Source organism: Clarias gariepinus, chromosome 19 (genome assembly GCF_024256425.1).
Source record: "Clarias gariepinus isolate MV-2021 ecotype Netherlands chromosome 19, CGAR_prim_01v2, whole genome shotgun sequence".
Lineage (NCBI taxonomy): Eukaryota > Metazoa > Chordata > Actinopteri > Siluriformes > Clariidae > Clarias > Clarias gariepinus.
Window position 1 is genome coordinate 6590870 of NC_071118.1, and position 8928 is coordinate 6599797.

General features: G+C 38.9%; 1 pseudogene; it reads left to right on the forward strand.

Annotated features, from left to right (window-relative positions):
• The first annotated feature begins 6261 nt into the window (after positions 1-6261).
• LOC128508098 (uncharacterized) lies at positions 6262-6380 on the forward strand (annotated as a pseudogene).
• The last annotated feature ends 2548 nt before the right edge of the window (positions 6381-8928 follow it).

Below are 8928 nucleotides of genomic sequence, written 5' to 3' on the forward strand. Positions count from 1 at the left end.
ATTCCGTTAAATAAAATAAATATATATCCAACTGAGTTGTATGATTCAATCTGGCATCACTATTCATGCTGGCTTTTCTACACTTTATGGGTTGGGCGACTGCAGAGAGGAGGAGCAGTGAGCAGACTGCAGACCAGTGGGTGTGTCTTTGAGCAGCCTTTCAGACACACCCTTCAGACTACTCTGTTACTCTGTGTAACCTCCCCTGGTTCATTTTGCATCACTACCAATAAAAATGATGTTTTTATTCATTATATCCATAATGTCTGAGCTTTTTTTGCTGTAAACAAAAATTTCTAAAATATGATAAATGACTTTTACTTTCCTTATGGGATTATTTACCTCCATGTGTAGGAAAAATGTTTATACAGAAGCATGGTTTTTCCCTTTTATGAGAAACCAAAAGCCGTTTTGAATGGCTGGGAATTTGGCAGACATATTTTATTTATAATATAGACATGGGCAGACAGTTTCTCCCCGCAATTTTCTCCCTACTTTAGTAGTTTTCAATTTCCACCCGTCACTAGGGGGCTCCCACATTAAGGCTACTACAGTACCAGTCAGAGCCATGATTGATGTGAGAGTCCCACCCCAGAGAGAGAGAGAGCTCGGCCAATCAGCTCTCTTGATGCAAGATACTTTTAAAAAAATTCTTTGACAAGATTTGCTGTTATCTTTTCAAAGTTCTTTCTCAACATATTGTAATGCTGTATAAACAAATTCCAAACCCATTCCAGATTTATTCCCCTCTCTATGATATAATAAATCCCTCTCTTCTAATATTCATTCATTCATCTTCTATACCGCTTTGTCCTGTATATGGGGCCTGAAGCCTATCCCAAAAGACTTACGGCATGAGGCAGGATTTAAAACCTTTACAGGGTACCAATTCATCGCAGGGCACACACACAGGGCAATTTGATACACTAATTAGACTAATCTGCGTGTACAGTATTTGGACTGTGGGAGGTAAACCTGAGTAGCGGTAGGAAACCCCCGAGACAGGAATCGAACCCGGAACCTAAAGGTGTGAGGTCACAATGCTAACCACTATGCACTATTTAAACATTACATTGATTTGTTGAAATTACTTTGACTTACAGTTTGCATGTTATTTTTTGTCATTAGTAATATATATATATATATATATATATATATATATATATATATATATATATATATATATATATATATATATATATATGAGATTAAAACCAGATGTAAATGAGATGCATGAAACACAAAAGAGAAATCTTATAGTTTTCTTTATAGTTTTATATAGTTTTCAAAAAATAACAGCATACAGTGATGAGCCAGAACAAACCCCACCTGAGACCATTTAGTGTTCATACTGACCCCTGTCCATGACAACATTAAAATCAGCAGGTTAACAATATTATAGTTTACTGCTACCACTAATTTGTAAATTGAGTCCATGTGTAAAAATAAATACATAAATGGAATAAATTTAAATGTGCAAAATATATTATACAGTTTTTATTGTGTAATAGATTTACAATTCACACAATATAACAGACAACAGCAAAAACTGGCAAATCAAGACAATAAATGATAATGATACAAAATGTTACCCAACCTGACAAAGATATTAAGTGTCACACTGCTTAACTCAAAGTGTAATTTATACAGGAGTTACACAAAGGCCACAGCATTGTGACAATCCTTCAGTAAAAAAGAATCAGCCAAAAAGGAGATTTTTCTTACCGGCTACATCAGTCTTCTCTTGTGGTGGATGTCCAACAAGTTTGTACAAAGTCTGCAACTCCTGCAAATGCTCAGTATCTTTTTTTTTTTTTAAACAAAAAAAAAATAATAATAAAACATTTGAGATTTACCTAAACACCATTCAGCTACTCCATTCCCAACTGTTTAAAGGTTGAGAGGTGGGCTTGAGCTTGCTCGTCAGCTGCTGCTTACCTGACTGATGATGTGGCGCTGATGGAGACTCCGGAACATTCTCCTGCAGTTTCTTCTCCTTAAAGGTTTCTGAGGTGGCATTCTTTTAAAAAGAGCCCAGTTAAAATAAAGTGTGTATATAATGACCAAGATAACCATTCCACAAACAAACATGTTGGTCTTTATTTATAGAATATAATTAACTGATGTCTCTAAATGTGTCTAAATGTTCAGGTAACTACTGTTAAACACTTAACATTCTATAATAAAACTATTGATTTGCAAAAACTGATCATGCAGTAAAATTAACTTACTATTTATAAAAATAAAAAAAAAGGTAAAAAGTAACTTAATATGTCAAACCACACTGGTTAACTTAGGACATGCCTAATAATAATACTGTAACCAGCTGACTGTTTTTTACCATTAAAAAACAAACAAATAAAAAACAAAACAACAATTTTCAACCTCACTACTGTTAGTTACCTAGATATGCTAATCAACATTTAAGAACAAACGTAAGCTGTGTAATTTTCAGCTAAAATATACTACGTACATGGTTTTTGATCGCAGACTCTGTGGTTTTAACTTTCACCCAGAGGTGAGAGAGTAGTGATTGGTGCAGACTTCAATGGACATGTTGAGGAAGGGAACAGAGGTGATGAAAATGTGATGAGCAGGTTTGGTCTTCAGGACAGGAATGTAGAAGGACAGATGGTGGTGGACTTTGCAAAGAGGATGGAAATGGCAGTAGTAAATACTTTCTTCCAGAACAGGCAGAAACATAGGGTGACATATAAGAGTGGAGGCACAAGCACTCAGGCAGACTACATCTTGTGTCGACGTTGTAATCTGAAAGAGATCAGTGACTGCAAAGTGTTGGTAGGGGAGAGTGTAGCCAGACAACACAGAATGGTGGTGTGTAAAATAACCCTGGTGGTGAGGAAGGTGAAGAGGACAAAGGCAGAGCAGAGGACAAAGTGGTGGAAGCTGAGAAAGGAAGAATGTTGTGTAGTCTTTAGGGAGGAGTTGAGACAGGCTATGGGTGGTCAGGAGGGGCTTTCAGTTGACTGGACAACTACAGCCAATGTGATCAGGGAGACAGGTAGGAGGGTACTTGGTGTATCATCAGGTAAGGGGAAAGTGGACAAGGAGACTTGGTGGTGGAATGAGGAAGTCCAGGAGTGTATACAGGGAAAGAGGCTAGCTAAGAAAAAGTGGGACTCTGAGAGGACTGAAGAGAGTAGACAGGAGTACAGGGAGATGCAGAGTCAGGTGAAGGTAGAGGTAGCAAAGGCCTAACAAAGAGCATATGAGGACTTGTATGCTAGGCTAGACAGTAAGGAGGGAGAGGTGGATCTGTACAGGTTGGCGAGGCAGAGAGATAGAGATGGGAAGGATGTGCAGCAGGTTAGAGTGATTAAAGATAGAGATGGAAATGTACTGACAGATGCCAGGAGGGTGATGGGAAGATGGAAGGAGTACTTCAAGGAGTTGATGAATGAGGAAAACGAAAGAGAAGAAAGAGTAGAAGAAGTGACTGTTGTGGAGCAGGAAGTAGCTAATATTAGTAGAAGTGAGGTGAAAAGGGCGTTGAAGAGGATGAAGAGTGGAAAGGCTGTTGGTCCTGATGACTTACCTGTGGAGGTATGGAAGTGCTTAGGAGAGGTGGCAGAGTTTCTGACTAGTTTGTTTAACAAGATCTTGGAGAGTGAGAGGATTCCAGAGGAATGGAGGAGAAGTGTATTGGTGCCAATTTTTAAGAACAAGGGAGATGTGCAAGGCTGTGGCAATTATAGAGGTATAAAGCTAATGAGCCAGACAATGAAGCTGTGGGAAAGCGTAAGGTTAAGGGCAGAGGCAAGCATTTGGGCAAGCAATGCTGGCGGAGAAGTACAGAGAAGGTAACAGGGAGTTGCATTGTGTCTTTGTAGATTTAGAGAAAGCGTATGACAGGGTGCCAAGAGAGAAGCTGTGGTAGTGTATGAGGAAGTCTGGAGTGGCAGAGAAGTATGTTAGAGTGGTGCAGGACATGTATGAGAGCTGTAAGACAGGGGTGAGATGTGCTGTAGGTGTGACAGAAGAGTTCAAGGTGGAGGTGGGTCTGCATCAAGGATCGGCCCTAAGCCCCTTTTTGTTTGCTCTGGTGATGGACAGGATGGCAGATGAGGTAAGACAAGAGTCTCCATGGACTATGATGTTTGCAGATGACATTGTGCTTTGTAGCAAGAGCAGGGAACAGGTGGAGGAAAATTTGGAGAGGTGGAGGTATGCTCTGGAAAGCGGAGGAATGAAGGTTAGCCGCAGCAAGACAGAATACATGTGTGTAAATGAGAGGAACCCAAGAGGATCGGTGAGGCTACAGGGGGCAGAGGTAAAGAAGGTGCAGGATTTTAAGTACTTAGGGTCAACAGTCCAGAGCAACGGAGAGTGAAGAGGCGGGTACAGGCAGGTTGGAATGGGTGGAGAAAAGTGTCAGGTGTTTTGTGCGATAAAAGAGTATCAGCGAGAATGAAAGGAAAGGTGTACAGGACAGTGGTGAGACCAGCAATGCTCTACGGCTTAGAGACAGTGGCACTGAAAAACAGGACAGGAGGCAGAGTTGGAGGTAGCAGAGCTGAAGATGTTGAGGTTCTCCTTGGGAGTGACAAGGATGGATAGGATCAAAAATGAGTTTATCAGAGGGACAACCCACGTTAGATGTTTTGGAGATAAAGTCAGAGAGGCCAGATTGAGGTGGTTTGGACATGTTCAGAGGAGAGATTGTGAATATATCGGTAGAAGGATGCTGAGGTTGGAACTGCCAGGCAGGAGGTCTAGAGGAAGACCAAAGAGGAGATTTATGGATGCAGTGAGAGAGGACATGAAGTTAGTTGGTGTGAGAGAAGAGGATGCAGAGGATAGGGTTAGATGGAGGCAAATGATTTGCTGTGGCGATCCTTGAAAGGGAACAGCCGAAAGACAAAGAAGAAGATACAGAAATCACTGAACACAAAAATGATCTCATTGCTTTACATCTTGATAAAAAAAATCTGTATATTGTCTTTTAGTTTTTTATTGGTAACGACATTTATACAGAATGTAAAGTAAGTTTTCCATTTGCCAGTTTAATTTTAATAAAGTCATTAAGATGTAATACACATTTGTAAAAGGTTAGCCATGTTGATCAACTAGAGTGTACTGTACGATAATATAATTGGTGGCTGAATTTTTTCAAAAATAAAGCTAGATTTCAAAATTTTGGGTACCTTTATTTTTGCAATTCTAAAAAACAAGTTCAAATAAATTGCACACTGCAGTGTTGCCCACAGGTGTAAAATATACCAGAAGTGGAAGCCAGCGGAGCGGCACAAAAGGGGTCTACTATACACAACTAACAACAAATATATATGACCTTTATTTAGTTTTTTTTTTTCTATTAATACCACATTTCAGACATCCAACCTCCCCTCCATCTACCTGTTTGTGAAGAGGAAGATGAAGTATATAAAAAAGTACTAAAAACTCTTTAGTGTAGATGGCACTGTTTGTCAGAGAACCCTAGCGCTTAAGCCTCCAGAGCATTTTAGCTATTCTTATTATATTGGTATACGAGTCAGGATTATGCAATATAGAGTGACATTTCTTTCAAAACACCCCAGACAATATAATGAACTCTATTTTATTTTATTTCATTTTAACTAACTATACACATATGACCAAGCAAAAATTTTAAAAGAATCAAATACAAGAAATAGAAAAGATCTATAAGATCACGTGTGGACATATAATAATAATAATAATAAGAAGAAGAAGAAGAAGAATGCATACATTAACTATGCAATCTAAAATAAAGTGACAACAAAAAGAAAAAGACTTTGTTTATACAGTTGTTCAAATAGGCCTCCCTTTAAACCAGCTTTCGCTTATGGCCATAACAGTCCCAGAGTGCCTGATCTTGTCTGGTCTCAAACGCTAAGCAGGCTTGGGCCTGGTCAGTAATTGGATGGGAGACCCCCTGGGAATACCTGGTACTGAAAGCTTTTTAGTTTTATTACTCTAACAGATTTTTATTATTATTATTATTATTATTATTATTATTATTTTTTTTTTTTTTTTAAGTCCTTTTTTTAATAGTTCAAATAGGCCCCCCTTTAAGCCAGCTTTATCAAGCCAGTGTCAGAGTACCTGGTCTCGTCTGGTCTTGAAAGCTAAGCGCGCTCGGGCCTGACCAATACTTGAATGGGACACTGCTTGGGAATATCAGGTGCTGAAAGATTTTCACTTTTATTCTTATTAATTCTTTAACTTTTTTTTAAAGTCCTTTTTTATAGTTTAAATAGGCCCCCCTTTAAGCCAGCTTTAGCTTATGGCCATACCAGTCTCAGAGCACCTAGTCTTGTCTGGTCTTGGAAGCTAAGCAGGCTTGGGCCTTTTCAGTACTTGGATGGGAGACCTCCTGGGAATATCAGGTTCTGTAAGCTTTTCCCCTAATAGGTTTTTTTAAAGTCCTTGTTTATAGTTTAAATAGGCCTCCCCTTAAAGCCCTGTGCTAAAAATATCTAGACACATTTTGCCAGATAGAGCAAATATGTACTTAAGCTGTCAAGTAGGTCTCTTTTTGGTGAGAGTAAGAATGGTCAAAACCCCCAACACCAACCTTCCACACATACTCACATACTGTACACACCAAGTGTTACACAGCAGGTTAGGGTTAATTACGTTATGTTTACAACTCATGAACTTTCAATATTGCTGGAACATTTATCTTTTATTATTTAACATGCTTTTTGCTGCTCCATGGCACAGCTGAATGCAGAACAATGTGCAATCTTATGTGTAAATTGTATAGTGTCAGTGTGAACTCGTAACCTATAATTCATGTAGCCCACTTGGCCCATGCATGTGTAGATTGTACTTTGTTTACTTCCTTATTTATAGGGAGTATTATAAAGTATGTGCAAAGAAAAAAAATAATAGTGTTGCGTAAAAGATTTTCAAGAACAACAACAACAGCAAGGTTTGCTTGTGGCATAGCGGTCAGCATTGTCGCCTTGCAGGGTTTAATTCCTGCCTCAGATCTGTGTGTGTGGAGTTTGCTTGTTCTGCCTGTGCTTGGTGAGTTTCCTCCCACAGTCCAAAGACATGCAGATTAGGCTAATTGGTGTTCCCAAATTGCACATAGTGTGTATACAGTATGTAATAGATTTCCACCCCTTCCATGGTTTACAGTATGCGTGCACTAAGTCTTCTGGGATAGGCTCCAGTATGTGTGGTTCTACACAGTTTTTTAGATAACATCCTACCATGCTTTTTAAAAATGTAGAAAACAATCAAGTTTTTACTGCCATTCTTAGCTAGTCAGCTAAGCCATTCTTCATAAATATCCACAATATGCATGTTGCTTACAAGAACTAAATGTCTTATCCCTACAGTAAAGGGGGGCTAGTGTCTATGTTATGCTGTGGGAAGCATTTTACTGAAATGGATTTGGTCCATTAGACAAAGGGCTCAGTGCAATGGAATAAGAATGCAGAATCATTTATATCGTGATGGGTATGGTCTGTTCCAGGATGACTCTGCCCCTATCCAATTATCCTGTCCTATAAACCCTGTTTTTTTGTTGACTTTAGCACCCATATACAGTATAAGATGGATGGACTTTATCGTTATCTGAGGAACATTTTGGATCGCACTCTGTAAAGATGAAAATTGTATCCCTGAAGGACAAACAGTTTCAGGAAATGATGTAATTTCCTTCACTTTCCTATTTACTGAGTGTGAGCAAGAGATAGAGTCGGAGCAAGAGATAGATGCGGCACTAAAGAAAGAGAGAGAGAGAGACAGAGGAAGATGAAACTCTCATGTTGTACCTCATCTGAGCTTTCCTGCTGTAATTTGTATAAGTACACATAGTATTTGTTGATTTGTTACATGCACACAATATGACCAAAAGTATATGGACACCTGAACTTCAAACCTTTGTCTGGGCCTTAGCCAAACATTTTCAGTTGTGATGCATTGCCATTTTGTACACAGCAAGCTTCATAATGTCGTGGTTTGTCAAGTGTGGTGTTAAGAGCTTGACTGGCCTGCACAGAACTCTGACCTCAACATTCATAATCAATTATGTAATGAACCGGATTGCTGACTGCACCCTAGACCTCCTTATCCTGTACCGGTGGCTGATGTCACTAATGCTTTTGTGGTTGAATGGAAGCAAATACACTCAGCCCTGGAGGATGCAAGAATGCTGAAAGAGTTCTTGACAGACATTGACATGATGTTCCTTCTGAACTTGGTAGCAACATGGCACATGTTCAAATCACACATGAAGATGTTCTCATAAGAGCAATGAAAGGTCATTGGTGGCTCAGTGTTAGGCTTCTTGGCTGCTATGCAGAAGGCCTGGTTTCAGTTCCCATCCAATGTCCAAACCCCAGCCACTGGGTGCAGTGCTGGTCTAAAGCGTAGATAAAATGTTATGGTTGCGTCAATAAGGGCTACATAAAGAGCAATAACAAGAGCAACAAGGTGATTAAATATATAATGTATATATATATATATATATATATATATATATATATAAAATCTTTAACAGATACACCACTGCTCAAAAGTCTGGGATCACTTTCTAACATGGTTCCTGATTTTTACTTCTTTCTACATTGTAAAGCAATGCTAAAGGCATCCAAAATATGCAATAATCCTCTTGTCAACAGTAGAAATTGAGTTGTATCTGCTAATTAAAGCCTTCATAACGGCTCTAATCCGAAGTGCTGTTTTTTTAATTGGCGATTTTTGAGGCTGGTAACGCTAAATTAACTATTTTGGTCTTGCTTTCCTGGCACGGTCTTCATGAAAGCCAGTTTCATCATGGTGCTTGATTGGTTTTGCAAATGCACTCCACACAAAACTGTTTTTGCAAGAACTGACCTTCATGTCTTAAAATAACGACTGACTGTTGTTGTTACATAATTACCTAATTCTATATGTGTTATTTAATAGTTTGCATAGAAATCCCCAGTATTG